The 18,745-nt window shown below is 39.9% G+C and overlaps 1 pseudogene; it reads left to right on the top strand.

Moving 5' to 3' along the window:
* Positions 1 to 10,991: 10,991 nt before the first annotated feature.
* On the top strand, positions 10,992 to 11,424 carry LOC129564214 (6-pyruvoyl tetrahydrobiopterin synthase pseudogene; annotated as a pseudogene).
* The last annotated feature ends 7,321 nt before the right edge of the window (positions 11,425 to 18,745 follow it).

An 18,745-nucleotide genomic window follows, 5' to 3' on the forward strand; every position in this document is an offset into this window, starting at 1 on the left:
AAATCTTCTGTAGCTTAGTTACATTCTTATGAATGAGATTCCAACTAGAAGAAAACTGATTTAGCTTGAAAGAAGTCTGGGTGTATGGGTGGAAGATGCACCCAGGTTTCAAGGGAAGCTCTGCTCAAGGAAGTTAAATGATGACAAACATAACTCTCATCTGAACTTTTCAGAGCAATTAATATCCCTACATTTAACTAGTATCTGATTTTAAGGAAAATTTGGCCATTTATTTTAAGAGGGAGAAGCTACATTTTAGCACCATCTGCTGGTGTTAAATTAGCTCTGAAAACCAAATGCCAACTACCTACTTACTTGCAAGTTTGGTCATATTCTGGCACTAATTAGTCAAGGTGACTTCTCTGTTTCAATTATATGGTCACTTTGAATGATTCACTTGTAAAGAAGAGACTTGTCATCAAAGAAGGGTTTCACAGGAGCCCAGAACTCCTGACTTCCCCCAAAAGATCTGCAGGAAAAATCACCACCTACCTAATACAATTTGAAGAGAAATAGCAGAGTAGAAGGACATGCACTCATCTTCTCCTGTGAGAACACCAAAATCACAACTATCTGCTGAAAGGAGGATGTTGGAACCCACCAAAAACAGATACCCCACATCCAAGGACAAAAGAGAAACCACAACAAGATGGTAGAAGAAGTGCAGTCATGTTAAAATCAAACCTCATACTGATCAGATTCTTGGAGGGCACAAACAAAACCTTGTGTGTGCCAGGACCCAGGGGAAAGGAGCAATGATCCCACAAGAGATGGAGCCAGACTTGCTTGTGAATGTTTATAAGTCTCTGATGGAGGTGTGACTTGGGATCAGGGGCACTGACAGCAGCAGTCCTGGGAGGTGCACAGTGTTTACATAAGTCCTCTTGGAGGAGGTCACCATTAGCCCTACCTTAGAGCCTATAGCTCTACCATAGAGACTGCAGACTCCAGGACTCAGCTGCCTCAGACCAAACTACAGGGAGGGAGCACAGTCCCGCCTATTAGGAGAAAATTAGATTAAAGATTTACTAAGCTTGCCCCTGCCCGTCAGAGCAAGGCCCAGTTTTCCCAATAACCAGTCCCTTCCATGAGGAAGCTTGCACAAGCCTCTTATTCTCATCCATCAGAGGGCAGGCAGAAGAAGCAAGATCTTCAACCCCATGGCTTCCATAATGAAAAACACAATTACAGAAAACTAACCACAATGATCACATGGATCAGAGCCTTTTGTAACTCAATGAAACCATGAGGCATGTCGTATAGGGCCACCCAAGGATACAGGTCATTGTGGAGAGTTCAGATTAAACTGGTCCACTGGAGAAGGGAATGGCAAACCACATCAGCATTCTTGCCTTAAGAACTCCATGAACATTATGAAAAAGCAAGAAGATATGACACTGAAAGATGGGCCTCCCAGGTCTATAGGTTCCAATATACTACTGGGGAAGAGTGGAGAAATACCTCCAGAAAGAAAGAAGAGGCTGAGCCAAAGCAGAAACAAGGTCTAGTTGTGGATGTGTCTGGTGGTGAAAGTAAAGTCCAATGCTGTAGAGAACAAAATTGCATAGGAACCTGGAATATAAAGTCCATAACTCAAGGTAAATTGGACGTGGTCAAACATGAGAGGGCAAAAATGAATATCGATATTTTAGGAATCAGTGAACTAAAACAGAAAGGGAATGGGTGAACTTAATTCAGATGACCATTAAATCTACTACTGTGGAAAAGAATCCCTTAGAAGAAATTGAGTAGCCCTCATATTCAGCGAGAGTCTGAAATACAGTTCTGGGGTGCAATCTCAAAAAAGACAGAATGATCTTGGATCGTTTCCAAGGCAAACCATTCAATATCACAGTAATTCAAGTCTATGCCCCAACCATTAATTCCAAAGAAGCTGAAATTGAATGATTCTATAAAACACCTACAAAACCTTCTAGAGCTAACACCAAAAGATGTCCTTTTCATCATAGAGGACTGGAACGCAAAAGTAGGAAGTCAAGAAATACCTGGAGTAACAGGTAAATTTGGCCTTGTAATACAAAATGAAGTAGGGAAAACATTAACAGAGTTTTGCCAAGAGTACACACTGGTCCTAGCAAACACCCTCTTCCAACAACACAAGAAACAACTCTACACATGGACATCACCAGGTGGTCAATACCGAAATAAGATTGATTATATTCTTTGAGCAAAAAATTAAAAACTATATATAATCAGCAAAAACAAGACCAGAAGCTGACTGTGGCTCAAATCAATTCAGTTCAATTCGTGTCTGACTCTTTGAGACCCCATGGACTGCAACACGATAGGCTTTCCTGTCCATCACCAACTACCGGAGCTTACACAAACTCAATCCATCAAGTCAGTGATGCCATCGAACAATTTCATGCTCTGTAGGCCCCTTCTCCTCCCGCCTTCAATCTTTCCCAGCTTCAGGGTCTTTCCCAATGACATCCATACATGACTACTGGGAAAACCATAGCCTTGACTAGATGGACCTTTGTTGGCAAAGTAATACCTCTGCTTTTTAACATGCTATCTAGGTTGCTCATAACTTTCCTGCCAAGGAGTAAGCGGCTTTTAATTTCATAGCTGCAGTAGCCATCTGCAGTGATGTTGGAGCCAAGAAAATAAAGTCTCTCATTATTTCCATTGTTTCCACATCTATTTGCCATGAAAAGATGGGACTGGATGCCATGATCTTAGTTTTCTGAATGTTGAGTTTTGAACCAACTTTTTCACTCTCCTCTTTCACTTTCATCAACAGGCTCTTTAATTCTTCTTCACTTTCTGCCATAACGGTGGTGTCATCTGCATACCTGAGCTTATTGATATTTCTCCCAGCAATCTTGATTCCAGCTTGTGCTTCCTCCAGCCCAGAGTTTCTCATGATGTACTCTGCATACAGTTTAAATATGCAGGGTGACAATATATAGCCTTAACATACTCCTTTCCCATTTTGGAACCAGTCTGTTGTTCCATGTCCAGTTCTAAATGTTGTTTCTTGACCTGCATACAGATTTCTCAGGAGGCAGGAAAGATGATCTGATATTCCCATCTCTTTCAGAATTTTCCACAGTTTATTGTGATCCACACAGTCAAAGGCTTTGGCATAGTCAATAAAGCAGAAGTAGATGTATTTCTGGAACTCTCTTGCTTTATTGATGATCCAACAGATGTTTGCAATTTGATCTCTGGTTCCTCTGCCTTTTCTAAAACCAGCTTGAACATCTGGAAGTTCATGGTTCATGTACTGCTGAAGCCTGGCTTAGAAAATTTTGAGCATTACTTTGCTAGTGTGTGAGATGCGTGCAATTGTGCAATAGTTTGAGCATTTTTTGGCATTGCCTTTCTTTGAGATTGGAATGAAAACTGACCTTTTCCAGTTCTGTGGCCACTGCTGAGTTTTCCAAATTTGCTGGCATATTGAGTGCAACACTTTCACAGCATCATCTTTCAAGATTTGAAATAGCTCAACTGGAATTCCATCGCCTCCACTAGCTTTGTTCATAGTGATGCTTCTTAAGGCCCACTTGACTTCACATTCCAGGATGTCTGGCTTTAGGTGAGTGATCACGCTACTGTGGTTATCTGGGTCATGAAGATCTTTTTTGTATAGTTTTTCTGTGTAGTCTTGCCACATCTTTTTAATATCTTCTGCTTCTCTTAGTTTCATACCATTTCTGTCCATTATTATGACCACCTTTCCATGAATTGTTCTCTTGCTATCTCTAATTTTCTTGAAGAGGTCTTTAATCTTTCCTGTTCTATTGTTTTTCTCTATTTCTTTGCATTGATCACTGAGGAAGTCTTTCTTTTCTCTTCTTGCTATTCGCTGGAACTTTGCATTCAAATGGGTATGTCTTTCTTTTTCTCCTTTGCCTTTTGCTTCTCTTCTTTTCTCAACTATTTGTAAGGCCTCCTCAGACAACCTTTTTGCCTTTTGGCACTTCATTTTCTTGGGGATGGTCTTGATCCCTGCCTCCAGTACAATGTCACAAACCTCCGTCCATAGTTCTTCAGGCACTCTGTCTATCAGATCTAATCCCTTGAATCTACTTCTTACTTCCACTGTATAATCGTAGGGATGTGATTTAGGTCATACCTGAATGGTCTAGTGATTTTCCCTACTTTCTTTAAGTCTGAATTTGGCAATAAGGAGTTAATGATCTGAGCCACAGTCAGCTCCTAGTCTTGTTTTTGCTGACTGTATAGAGCTTCTTCATTTTTGGCTGCAAAAATATAATCAATCTGATTTTGGTATTGACCATCTGGTGATGTCCATGTAGAGTTTTCTCTTGTGTTGTTGGAAGAGGGTGTTTGCTATGACCAGTGCGTTCTCACTTCGTTTTGTACTCCAAGGCCAAATTTGCCTGTTACTCCAGGTATCTCTTGAATTTCTACTTTTGCGTTCCAGTTCCCTATAATGAAAACGACATCTTTTTGGAGGTGTTAGTTCTAGAAGGTCTTGTAGGTCTTCCTAGAACCGTTCAACTTCAGCTTCTTCAGCACTGCTGGTCAGGACATAGACTTGGATTACTGTGATATTGAATGGTTTGCCTTGGAAGTGAACAGAGATCATTCTGTCATTTTTGAGATTGCATACAAATACTGCATTTCAGACTCCTTTGTTGACTATGATAGCTACTCCATTTTTTCTAAGGGATTCTTGCCCACAGTAGTAGATGTAATGGTCATCTGAGTTAAATTCACCCATTCCAGTCCATTCTAGTTGGCTGATTCCTAAATTGTTGATGTTCACTCTTGCCATCTTCCGTTTGACCTCTCCCAATTTGCCTTGATTCATGGACCTAACATTCCAGGTTCCTATGCAATATTGCTCTTTACAGCTTCAGACTTTAATTCCATCACCAGAAACATCCACAACTGGGTGTTGTGTTTGCTTTGGCTCCATCTCTTCATTCTGTCTGGAATTATTTCTCCACTGATCTCCAGTAGCATATTGGGCACCTACCAACCTGGGGAGATCATCTTTCAATGTCATATCTTTTTGCCTTTTCATGCTGTTCATGGAGATCTCAAGGCAAGAATACTGAAGTGGTTTGTCATTCCCTTCTCCAGTGGACCACATTTTGTCAGAAGTCTCCACCATGGCCTGTCCATCTTGGGTGGCCCTACAAGGCATGGTTCATAGTTTAATTGAGTTAGACAAGGCTGTGGTCCATATGATCAGATTGACTAGTTTTCTGTGATTGTGGTTTTCAGTCTGTCTGCCCTCTAATGGAGAAGGATAAGAAGCTTATGGAAGCTTCCTGATGGTAGAGACTGACTGAGGGGAAAACTGGGTCTTGTTCTGACTGGTAGGACCATGCTCAGTAAATCTTTAATCCAATTTTCTTTTGATGGGCAAGGCTGTGTTCCCTTCCTGTTGTTTAACCTGAGGCCAAACTATGATGGAGGTAATGAAGATAATGGTGATGTCCTTGAAAAGGTCCCATGCATGCACTGCTCTGTGCTCCCAACCCTGCAGCAAGCCACTGCCAACCCACACCTCGCTGGAGACTCCTGAACACTCACGGGCAAGTCTGGGTCAGTCTCTTGTGAAAGGTCACTGTTCCTTTCTCCTGGGCCTTGGTGCACACAAGGTTTTGTTTGTGCCCCCCAAAAGTCTATTTCCCCAGTCCTGTGTAAGTTCTGGCAGCTCTATGATAGGATTAATGGCATAAGCCTCCTCCAAGAGGAGGTCTACTGCTCCCAAAGCCTCTGCCCCTGCAGCGGTCCACTGCATACCTTTACAGGATACACTCAAACAGAATTCTGGCTCAGTCTCTGTGGGGTCTCTGGGTCCTGGTGCACACAAGGTTTTTTTGAGCTCTCCGAGCATCTCTGGTGGGTAGCGGGTTTGATTTTAAACATGATTTCGCCCCTCCTACCATCTTGCTGGAGCTTCTCCTTTGACCTGGGACGTAGGGTATTTTTTTTTTTTTGGTGGGACCCACTTTTTCTGGTGGCTCAGATCATCTGCTCCTGATTGCAAAATTCAGACATAATTTGAAAAAAGTAAGGAAAATCACTAGACCAGGTATGCTCTAGATCAAATCCTTTATGATTATACAGTGGAAGTGACAAATAGATTCCAGGGTTTACATCTGATATACAGAGTGTTTGAAGAACCATGTACAAAGGTTCGTAACATTGTACAGGAGTCAGTGACCAAAACCATCCCCAAGAAAAAGAAATGCAAAAAGGCAAAATAGTTGTCTGAGGAGACCTTACAAATAGCTGAGGAAAGAAAAGAAATAAAAGGCAAAGGAGAAAAGGAAAAATATACCCAACTGAAGGCAGAGTTCCAATGAAAAGCAAGGCGAGATAAGAAAGTCTTCTAGACACATGTACTCCAATGTTCATCGCAGCACTGTTTATAATAGCCAGGACATGGAAGCAACCTAGATGTCCGTCTGCAGACGAATGGATAAGAAAGCTGTGGTACATATACACAATGGAATATTTAGTTCAGTTCAGTTCAGTTCAGTCGCTCAGTCGTGTCCGACTCTCCGCGACCCCATGAATCACAGCACGCCAGGCCTCCCTGTCCATCACCAACTCCCGGAGTACACTCAAACTCATGTCCACAGAGTCGGTGATGCCATCCAGCCATCTCATTCTCCGTCGTCCCCTTCTCCTCCCGCCCCCAACCATTCCCAGCATCAGAGTCTTTTCCAGTGAGTCAACTCGTCGCATGAGGTGGCCAAAGTATTGCAGTTTCAGCTTTAGCATCAGTCCCTCCAATGAACATCCAGGATTGATCTCCTCTAGAATGGACTGGTTGGATCTTGCAGTATAAGGGACTCTCAAGAGTCTTCTCCAACACCACAGTTCAAAAGCATCGATTCTTCGGCGATCATCTTTCTTCACAGTCCAACTCTCACATCCATACATGATCACGGGAAAAACCATTGCCTTGACTAGACGGACCTTGGTTGGCAAAGTAATGTCTCTGCTTTTTAATATACTATCTAGGTTGGTCATAACTTTCCTTCCAAGGAGCAAGCGTCTTTTAATTTCATGGCTGCAATCAGCATCTGCAGTGATTTTGGAGCCCAAAAAAATAAAGTCTGACACTGTTTCCACTGTTTTTCCATCTATTTCCCATGAAGTGATGGGACCAGATGCCATGATCTTTGTTTTCTGAATGTTGAGCTTCAAGCCAACCTTTTATATTACTCAGCCATTAAAAAGAATACATTTGAATCAGTTCTAATGAGGTGGAGGAAACTGGAGCCTATTATACAGAGTGAAGTAAGCCAGAAAGAAAAACACCAATACAGTATATTAACGCATATATATGGACTTAAGAAAGATGGTAATGATAACCCTGTATACGAGACAGCAAAAGAGACACAGATGTATAGAACAGTCTTTTGGACTCTGTGGGAGAGGGCAAGGGTGGGATGATTTGGGAGAATGGCATTGAAACATGTATATTATCAATATGTGAAACAAATCACAAGTATGGGTTCCATGCATGATACAGGACACGCGGGACTGGTGTACTGGGATGAACCAGAGGGATGGGATGGGGAGGGAGGTGGGAGGGGGGTTCGAGATGGGGAACACATGTACACCCAGGGCAGATTCATGTCAATGTATGGCAAAACCAATACAATAATGTAATTAGCCTCCAATTAAAATAAATATTTTTTTTTTAAAAAGAAAGCCTTCTTCAGTGAAAAATGCAAAGAAATGGAGGAAAACAACACAATGGGAAAGATTAGAGATTTCTTCAGGAAAAACAGAAATATCAAGGGAATATTTCATGCAAAGATCGGCACAATAAAGGACAGAAACAGTAAGGACCTAACAGAAGCAGAAGAGATTAAAAAGAGGTGGTAAGAATAAACAGAACAGCTGTACAAAAAATATAACCACAATGGTGTGTGGTCACTCACCTAGAACCAGACATCCTCTAGTGTGATGTTAAGTGTGTGTCAGGAGGTATTACTACTAACAATGCTAGTGGAGGTGATGGAATTCCAGCTGAGCTATTTCAAATCCTAAAAGATGATGCTGTTAAAGTACTGTACCAAATACGCCAGCAAATTTAGCAAACTCAACAGTGGCCACAGAACTGGAAAATGTCCGTTTTCATTCAAATCCCAAATAGGGCAAAGCAAAGAATTTTCAAACTACTGCACAATTGGGTTCATATCACACTCTAACAAGTTAATGCTCAAAATCTTTCAAGCCAGGCTTCAGTAGTACGTGAACCAAGAGTTTCCAAATGTACCTGCTGGATTTAGAAAAGGCAGAGGAATCAGAGATCAAATTGGCAACATCCATTGGATCATAGAACAGGAGAATTTCAGAAAAACATTTACTTCTCCTTCACTGACTACGTGAAGCCTTTGTGTTGATCACAAAAAATGGTGGAAAACTCTTAAAGAGATGGGGATACTAGATCACCTTACCCACCTCCTGAGAAACCTGTGTACAGGTCAAGAAGCAAAGAATAGAACTGGACATGGAACAATGGATGGTTTAAAGCTGGGAAAGGGTACATCAAGGCTGCATATTGTCACCCTGCTTATTTAACTCCTATGCAGAGTACATTATGTGAAATGCCAGGCTGGATGAATCAGAAGCTGGAATCAATGTTGCCAGAAGAAACATCAATAACCTCAGATATGCAGATGACACCATTCAATGGTAGAAAGTGAAGAGGAATTAAAGAGCCTCTTGATGAAAGTGAAAGAGGAGAGTGAAAAAGCTGACTTAAAACCTGATATTCAGAAACCTAAGATCATGACATCTGATCTCATCACCTAATGGCAAATAGATGGGGGAAAATGGAAACAGTGACCGGAAACTATAAAACTCCTAGAGGAGAACATAGGCAAAACACTCTCTGACATAAATCACAGCAGGATCCTCCAAGACCCACCTCCCAGAATATTGGAAATAAAAGCAAAAATAAACAAATCGGACCTAATTAAAATCAAAAGCTTCTGCACAGCAAAGGAAACTATAAGCAAGGTGAAAAGACAGCCTTCAGAATGGGAGAAATTAATAGTAAATGAAGCAACTGACAAAGAATTAATCTCCAAAATATACAAGCAGGTCCTGCAGCTCAATTCCAGAAAAATAAATGACCCAATCAAAAAATGGGCCAAAGAACTAAACAGACATTTCTCCAAAGAAGACATAAAGATGGCTAACAAACACATGAAAAAATGCTCAACATCCCTCATACTCAGAGAAATGCAAATCAAAACCACAATGAGATACCATTTCACACCAGTCAGAATGGCTGCTATCCAAAAGTCTACATGCAATAAATGCTGGAGAGGGTGTGGAGAAAAGGGAACCCTTTTACACTGTTGGTGGGAATGCAAACTAGTACAGCCACTATGGAGAACAGTGTGGAGATTCCTCAAAAAACTGGAAATAGAACTGCCATATGATCCAGCAATCGCACTCCTGGGCATACACACCGAGGAAACCAGAATTGAAAGAGACACATGTGTGCTCCAATGTTCATTGCAGCACTGTTTATAATAGCCGGGACATGGAAGCAACCTAGATGTCCATCTGCAGACGAATGGATAAGAAAGCTTTGGTACATATACACAATGGAGTATTTTTCAGCCATCAAAAAGAATGCATTTGAATCACTTCTAATGAGGTGGATGAAATTGGAGCTTATTATACAGAGTGAAGTAAGCATGAAAGAAAAACATCAATACAGTATACTAACACATATATATGGAATTTAGAAAGATGGTAACCTTAACCCTGTATACAAGACAGCAAAAGAGACATAGGTGTATAGAACAGTCTGTTGGACTCTGTGGGAGAGAGTGAAGGTGGGATGATTTGGGAGAATGGCATTGAAGCATGTATATTATCATATGTGAAATGAATCACTAGTCCAGGTTCAACGCATGATACAGGTTGCTTGGGGCTGGTGCACGGGGATGACCTGGAGGGAGGATATGGGGAGGAGGGAGATGGGAGGGGGGTTCAAGAAGGGGAACACATGTACACCCGGGTCGGATTCGTGTCAATGTATGGCAAAAACAACCAATATATTAATGTAAAGTAATTAGCCTCCAATAAAAAAAAGTGGAAAAAATAAATAAAAATTAAAAAGAAAACAGTGACAGACTTTATTTTCTCAGGCTCAAAATCACTGTGGACAGTGATTGAAGCCATGAAATTAAAAGATGCTTGCTTCTTGGAAGAAAAGCTATGACAAACCTAGACAGTGTATTAAAAAGTAGAGACATCACCTTTTCGACAAAGGTCCATCTAGTCAAAACTTTGGTTTTTCCAGTAGTCATGTGTGGATGTGAGAGTGGGACTATAAAGAAGGCTGAGTACTGAAGAATTTATGCTTTCAAACTGTGGTGCTAGAGAAGACTCTTGGGAGTTCCTTGGACAGCAAGGAGATCAAAACTGTCTATTCTAAAGGAAATCAACCCTGAATTTCATTGAAAGGACTGATGCTGAAGCTGAAGTTCCAATACTTTGGCCACCTGATACGAAGAGTCAACTCATTGGAAAAGACCCTGATGCTGGGAAAGATTGAAGACATGAGGAGAAGGGGGCAACAGAGGATGAGATGTTTGGATGGCATCATCGACAGAATGGACATGAATTTGAGCAAACTCCGGGAGATAGTGAAGGACAGGGAAACCTGATGTGCTGCAGTCCATGGAGTCACAAAGAGTCAGACACTGAGTGACTGAACAACAAGAAGAAAGGTATTTCCTGTTCCAAATTTCCCCACGGCTAGTCAACCCTAGTATCATCACAACTGCATTATTTTAGATGTGAAATGCTCTTAAAGTGTCTTAAAGCCCCATCTGAAAACACAGCTGCCTCTAGAAGGAGACATTACTGTAAGCTGTTAGCAGCTAGTACTTTATGAGGAATTAAATAGATATTTTTGTCAGTAACCTTAAGAAGGTTATGAGTGGGTGGCAGGCCGAGGGTTGAGGACGCTGGCCTGGCCGTGGGCTTGTAGAGCCATGAACAGGGCAGGGTCAGGCCCTCACTGACGGGCGCCCCCGCCTCATCTCCTTCAGCGCGACCCACCGCCTCCACAGCAAATCTCTTAGTAATGAAGAAAACTTGAAATTATTTGGGAAGTGGAACAACCCAAATGGCCATGGGCACAATTGTAAAGTTGTGGTGATAGTACATGCAAAGATTGATCTTGTTACAGGAATGGTCATGAATTCTACTGGCCTCAAAGAGTATATGGAGGAGGCGATTATGAAGCCCCTTGATCGTAAGAATCTGGATCTAGATGTGCCGTATTTTGCAGACATCGCAAGCACAACAGAAAATGTAGCCATATATATCTGGGAAAACCTCCAGAAATTTCTTCCTGTGGGTGTTCTTTATAAAGTAAAAGTATATGAAACCGACAATAATATAGTAGTCTATAATGAAGAATAACTCTTAGAGATTAATTTCCATCCATATTTGAAGAAGATCTTTATCCCTTTGAACAGTTAAGAAGTCATCACTTAACTTTTGCACTTCCACATTGTGTTCTGGAATCATTGTGAGTGAGTCCTGTTCTAGACTCAAATCTAATTTAAAACTAAGTTTGTAATGTATTCTAAGTATCATTTAAAGAGTCTTTCATCTATAAAGTCAGCAAAATGTTCTGGTGTAAAATCATTTGGAAGCAAAAGAAAACTGTTTTTTTTTTTCCCTATTATCTCATTTTTAGTATTCATTTTTTTCTTGGTATAATATAAATGGCAAAAATGTTTATAAGACTGACAGTAGGTGAGTCTTATAAAAAATAGCAGTGACCCCAAAGTCTGGAAACAGAGACTACATAGTATTTCTAATAGATTGAGCTCCCTTGATTACTTCTTCTAGGATATGCTAAACGTGTCCCAGTGGAAAAGGGAATGGCAAACCACTTCAGCATTCTTGCCTTGAGAACCCTATGAACAGTATAAAAATGCAAAAAGATATGACACAGAAAGATGAAATCCCCAGGTAGGTAGGTGCCCAATATGTTACTGGAGAAGAGCCGAGAAATAGCTCTAGAAGAAATGAAGAGGCTGAGCCAAAGCAGAAACAACACCCAGCTGTGGATGTGTCTGGTGATGAAAGCAAAGTCCTATGCTGTAAAGAACAGTAATGCATAGGAACCTGGAATGTTAGGTCCATGAATCAAGGTAAATTGGAAGTGGTCAAACAGGAGATGGCAAGAGTGAACATCACATTTTAGGAATCAGTGAACTAAAACGGACTGTAGTGGGCTAATTTAATTCAGATGACCATTATATCTACTACTGTGGACAAGAAAACCTTAGAAGAAATGAAGTAGCTCTCATAGTCAACAAAAGAGCCTGAAATAAAGTACTTGGGTGCAATCTCAAAAATGACAAAATGAACTCTGTTAATTTCCAAGACAAACCATTCAATATCAAAATTCATTACAATATCAGTAATGCAAGTCTATGCCCCAACCACTAATGCTGAAGAAGGTGAAGTTGAATGGTTCCTTGAAGACCTATCAGTCAGTCAGTTCAGTCGCTCAGTCATGTCCAACTCTTTGCGACCCCATGAATCACAGCATGCCAGGGCTCCCTGTCCATCACCAACTCCCGGAGTTCACTCAAACTCATGTCCATCGAGTCGGTGATACCATCCAGCCATATCATTCTCTGTCGTCCCATTCTCCTCCCGCCCCCAATCTCTCCCAGCATTAGAGTCTTTTCCAGTGAGTCAACTCGTCGCATGAGGTGGCCAAAGTATTGCAGTTTCAGCTTTAGCATCAGTCCTTCCAATGAACACCCAGGATTGATCTCCTTTAGAATGGACTGGTTGGATCTCCTTGCAGTACAAGGGACTCTCAAGAGTCTTCTCCAGCACCACAGTTCAAAAGCATCAATTCTTTGGCGCTCAGCTTTCTTCACAGTCCAACTCTCACATCCATACATGACCACTGGAAAAACCATAGCCTTAACTAGACGGACCTCAGTTGGCAAAGTAATGTCTCTGCTTTTTAATATGCTATCTAGGTTGGTCATAACTTTCCTTCCAAGGAGTAAGCGTCTTTTAAGACCTATAAGAACTTCTAAAACTAACACCAAAAAAAGATGTCCTTTTCCTCATAGGGGACTGGAATGCAAAAGTAGGAGGTTACAAGAAAGCTGGAGTAATAGACAAATTAGACCTTGGAGTACAAAATGAAGCAGGGCAAAGGCTAACAGAGTTTTGCCAAGAGAATGCACCAGTTGTAGCGAACACCCTTTTCCAACAACACATGAGATGACCCTACACATGGATAGGGCCAGATGGTCAATACTGAAATTAGACTGATTATATTTTTTGCAGGTGAAGGTGGAGAATCTCTATACAGTCAGCAAAAACAAGGCCAGGAGCTGACTGTGGCTCAGATCATGAACTCCTTATTGCAAAATTCAGACTTCAAGAAAGTAGGGAAAACCATTAGGTCAGTCAGGTATGAACTAAATTAAATCCCTTATGATTATACAGTGGCAGTGACAAATAGATTCAATGGATTATATCTGATAGAGTGCCTAAAGAACTATGGACAGAGGTTTGTGACATTGTACAGGAGGTGATCATCAAAACCATCCCCAAGGAAAAGAAATGCAAGAAGGCAAAATGGTTGTCTGAGGAGACCTTACAAATAGCTGAGAAAAGAAGAGAAGCAAAAGGCAAAGGAGAAAAGGTGCAAGCTTATTCAGTGAAAATTAGAGTTGAATCATCTGGGACAATGCATTATAAATGAATGTACAAGGACTGGTGGGAGTGCCTTTTGGTAGTGCATGTTGTTCATTTCAAATTTTCTTATTGAACCATGAACTGCTAATGAGGAACACTGAACATATCATAGAAGATGAATAAACTGCTTATCTATATTTGTCTGTTTTCAGACCTTATGGCTACCTAAACAATCTAAACTTAGAAGACTGAAAAATAATCACATTTATTAAACCTTGTTAAGATAATCAGCATGAAAAGGATATGTTACTCTGTACAGCATCTCATTACGGAAGTTTTTCCTAGTTAATCTTGTTTTGTTCAGATCACTAAATTTACCTGCTTCAGGTTGGAAAGAAAAAAAAAATAAGGTTATGACTAAGATTTGCTCCAGATGGTCTCAGTTTATACCTATTGTCCTAATATCATTATTTAATAACACCCTCATTTACTCTCAAATGTGTTACAGTTTGGGAGATACATTATGTGGTCATCTTAGCCATAACATTTTTTTCCTCGTATTATACGTTTGAATTTACCAAGTTCAACACTGTCAAGGTTGATTAGTTCTTTCTAGGCTTTATGCTCACCATTTAGAAGGCTCCCAATAACTGGACAGTGTTGCCAGCATGTGACTTCACGAGAAAATTTTTAGGCAGAGGGGAATTGGTGGATATAATCTAGAACACAGGCAATACTTGTGATGCAATATTTGTTAAACTGAAAAGTTAAATACTAACTAATCACTCAGAAAGGTTCATAAGTTTAAAGGCTGCAGTGCAGAATGAGGTTTAAAACCACTGCTACTATCAACTTGATTAGATCTCAACCCCTATATCATACTTCTGCATTTATTTGTTTAGCACAATGAGATTTTGGTCCCTCCTTAGAAAGTTAGACCTTTCACAGTAAAAGCAGCATGGAAGCATCTTAAAATATCACTCAATAAGTTTTCCCTTGTTGGTCCTAGACCAGGGTTTCTCAACCTCAGGATTCTTTTTTTTTCTTTTTGCTGCTGAAATTTTTTATTATAATTTTGAAAGAAAGCAATTAGAATATACACTTCAAAAATCTGCAAAATGAGCATTAGATTGATTTTAATTCTGGTTTAAAAATATAAGTATAAAAAGTGGAATACTAAAATATTGGAAATAACAGGAAGATACTTACATAACCTTTGGGCTGAGGAAAATTTTTAAAGTTAGAAAGAAAATGCAGAATTCAGAATTAAAAAGAAAATATATTTAATTACACAACATAGCTTTTAAGATAAAAGATTAGATTTTTTAAAAGAAATAAGAAAAAGTCTCAAAGCAATATTTGCACCACAGTACAGCTCTGAAAATCTTGGGGGGAAATTAATTAAAAGAAAAGAACAACTACGTATCAATAAACTAAGCATTCTTGACCTTGGAGGGCGCCATCCTGCACATTGCAGGATGTTTAGCAGCATCTCTGGTGTCTACCCACTAGATGCTAGTAGCACCAACCTCTATTTGTGACCACCAAAAATGTCTCCAGATATGGTCAAATGTTTCCTAGAGGGTAAAATCAACCTTAATTGAGTACCACTAGCCTAGACCTTCTTATGATTAAGCCTAGATCCCAAAAACTATGATTACTTCTGAAAAAAGAGAGGTGGTACCTAAAATGAAAGTCATTGCTCAACTTTAAGTTTCCAACTAGGATTTTGGAAGTCCATATAGAGACAACAATCTTGCAATTCAGCCTTTTAAAGAGAAAAATGGAACAAGGACCTAGAAGTAATGAAAGAGAGTCAATATAAAATGAATAATGCAATAAATGAGATAAAAAACACTCTGGAGGAAACCAACAGTAGAATAACAGAGGCAGAACATAGGATAAGTGAGGTAGAAGATAGAAAGGTAGAAATAAAGGAAACAGACAGGAAAAAAGAAAAAAGAATTAAAAGAAATGAGGAAAATCTCAGAGACCTCTGGGACACTGTTAAATGCCCCAACATTTGAATCATAGGAGTCCTAGAAGAAGAAGACAAAATGAAAGACCATGAGAAAATACTTGAGGAGATAATAGTTGAAAACTTCCCTAAAATGGGGAAGGAAATAATTACCCAAGTCCAAAAAACTCAAAGAGTCTCAAACAGGATAAACCCAAGGCAAAACACCACAAGACACATATTAATCAAATTAACAAAGATCAAACACAAACAACAAATATTAAAAGTAGCAAGGGAAAAACAACAAATAACACACAAGGGGATTCCCATAAGGATAACAGCTGATCTTTCAATAGAAACTCTTCAGGACAGAAGGGAATGGCATGACCTACTTAAAGTGATGAAAGAAAATAACCTACAGCCCAGGTTACTGTACCCAGCAAGGATCTCATTCAAATATGAAAGAGAAATCAAAAGCTTTACAAGCAAAAGCAGAGAAAATTCAACACCACCAAATGAACTCTCCAACAAATATTAAAGGATCTTCTCTAGAAAGGAAACACAGAAAGGGTGTATAAACTCGAACACAAAACAATAAAGTAAATGGCAACGGGATCATACTCACCAATAATTACCTTAAATGTAAATGGGTTGAGTGCCCCAACCAAAAGACAAAGACTGGCTGAATGGATACAGAAACAAGGCCGCTACATGTTGTCTACAAGAGACCCAGCTCAAAACAAGGGACATGACAGACTGAAAATGAAGGGCTGGAAAAAGATATTTCACACAAATAGAGACCAAAAAAAATCAGGAGTAGCAAAACTCATATCAGATAAAATAGACTTTAAAACAAAGGCTGTGGTCATCAAGACAGTATGGTACTGGCATAAGGATGGAAATATAGATCAATGGAACAAAATAAAAAGCCCAGAAATCAATCCATGCACCTATGGACACCTGATATTTGACAAAGGAGGCAAGAATATAAAATGGAGAAAAGACAGTCTCTTTAACAAGTGGTGCTGGGAAAACTGGTCAGCCACATGTAAAAGAATGAAACTAGAACACTTCCTAACACCAACTCAAAATGGATTAAAGATCTAAATGTAAGACCAGAAACTATAAAACTTCTAGAGGAGAACATAGGCAAAACACTCTCCGACATAAATCACAGCAGGATCCTCCAAGACCCACCTCCCAGAATATTGGAAATAAAAGCAAAAATAAACAAATCGGACCTAATTAAAATCAAAAGCTTCTGCACAGCAAAGGAAACTATAAGCAAGGTGAAAAGACAGCCTTCAGAATGGGAGAAATTAATAGCAAATGAAACAACTGACAAAGAATTAAACTCCAAAATATACAAGCAGGTCCTGCAGCTCAATTCCAGAAAAATAAGTGACCCAATCAAAAACTGGACCAAAGAACTAAACAGACATTTCTCCAAAGAAGACATAAAGATGGCTAACAAACACATGAAAAAATGCTCAACATCCCTCATACTCAGAGAAATGCAAATCAAAACCACAATGAGATACCATATCACACCAGTCAGAATGGCTGCTATCCAAAAGTCTACATACAATAAATGCTGGAGAGGGTGTGGAGAAAAGGGAACCCTCTTACACTGTTGGTGGGAATGCAAATTAGTACAATCACTATGGAGAACAGTGTGGAGATTCCTTAAAAAACTGGAAATAGAACTGCCATATGATCCAGCAATCGCAATCCTGGGCATACACAACGAGGAAATCAGAATTGAAAGAGACACATGTACGCGAATGTTCATTGCAGCACTGTTTATAATAGCCAGGACATGGAAGCAACCTAGATGTCCATCTGCAGACGAATGGATAAGAAAGCTGTGGTAGATAAACACAATGGAATATTACTCAGACATTAGAAGGAATACATATGAATCATTCCTATGAGGTGGGTGAAACTGGAGCCTATTATACAGAGTGAAGTAAATCAGAAATAAAAACACCAACACAGTACCCTAATGCATATACCCTAATGCCAGTACCATACTGTCTTGATGACTGTGGCTTTGTAGTAGAGCCTGAAGTCTGGCAGGTTGATTCCCCCAGTTCCATACTTCTTTCTCAAGGTTGCTTTGGCTATTCGAGGTTTTTTGCATTTCCATACAAATTGTGAAATTATTTGTTCCTGTTCTGTGTAAAATACCGTTGGTAGCTTGATAGGGATTGCATTGAACCTATAAATTACTTTGGGTAATATATTCATCTTCACAATATTTATTCTTCCAATCCATGAACACGGTGTATTTCTCCATCTATTAGTGTCCTCTCTGATTTCTTTCACCAATGTTTTATAGTTTTATATATATAGGCCTTTTGTTTCTTTAGGTAGATATATACAGTAATCCAAGTATATGCCCCAACCAGTAATGGTGAAGAAGCCGAAGTTGAACGGTTCTATGAAGACATACAAGACCTTTTAGAACTAACACCCAAAAAAGATGTCCTTTTCATTATAAGGGACTGGAATGCAAAAGCAGGAAGCCAAGAAACACCTGGAGTAACAGGCAAATTTGGCCTTGGAGCACGAAATGAAGCAGGGCAAAGGCTAATAGAGTTTTTCCAAGAGAATGCACTGGTCATAGCAAACACCCTCTTCCAACAACACAAGAGAAGACTCTACACATGGACATCACCAGATGGTCAACACCGAAATCAGATTGATTATATTCTTTGCAGCCAAAGATGGAGAAGATGTATACAGTTAGCAAAAACAAGACCAGGAGCTGACTGTGGCTCAGATCATGAACTCCTTATTGCCAAATTCAGACTGAAATTGAAGAAAGTAGGGAAAACCACTAGACCATTCAGATATGACCTAAATCAAATCCCTTATGATTATACAGTCGAAGTGAGAAATAGATTTAAGGGACTAGATCTGATTGATAGAGTGCCTGATGAACTCTGGACGGAGGTTCATGACATTGTACAGGAGACAGGAACCGAGACCATCCCCGTGGAAAAGAAATGCAAAAAAGGAAAATGGCTGTCTGAGGAGGCCTTACAAATAGCTGTGAAAAGAAGAGAAGCAAAAAGCAAAGGAGAAAAGGAAAGATATAAG

This window comes from Moschus berezovskii, chromosome X (assembly GCF_049115385.1).
Source record: "Moschus berezovskii isolate FMDL1 chromosome X, NW_MosBer_1.0, whole genome shotgun sequence".
Classification (NCBI taxonomy): Eukaryota; Metazoa; Chordata; class Mammalia; order Artiodactyla; family Moschidae; genus Moschus; species Moschus berezovskii.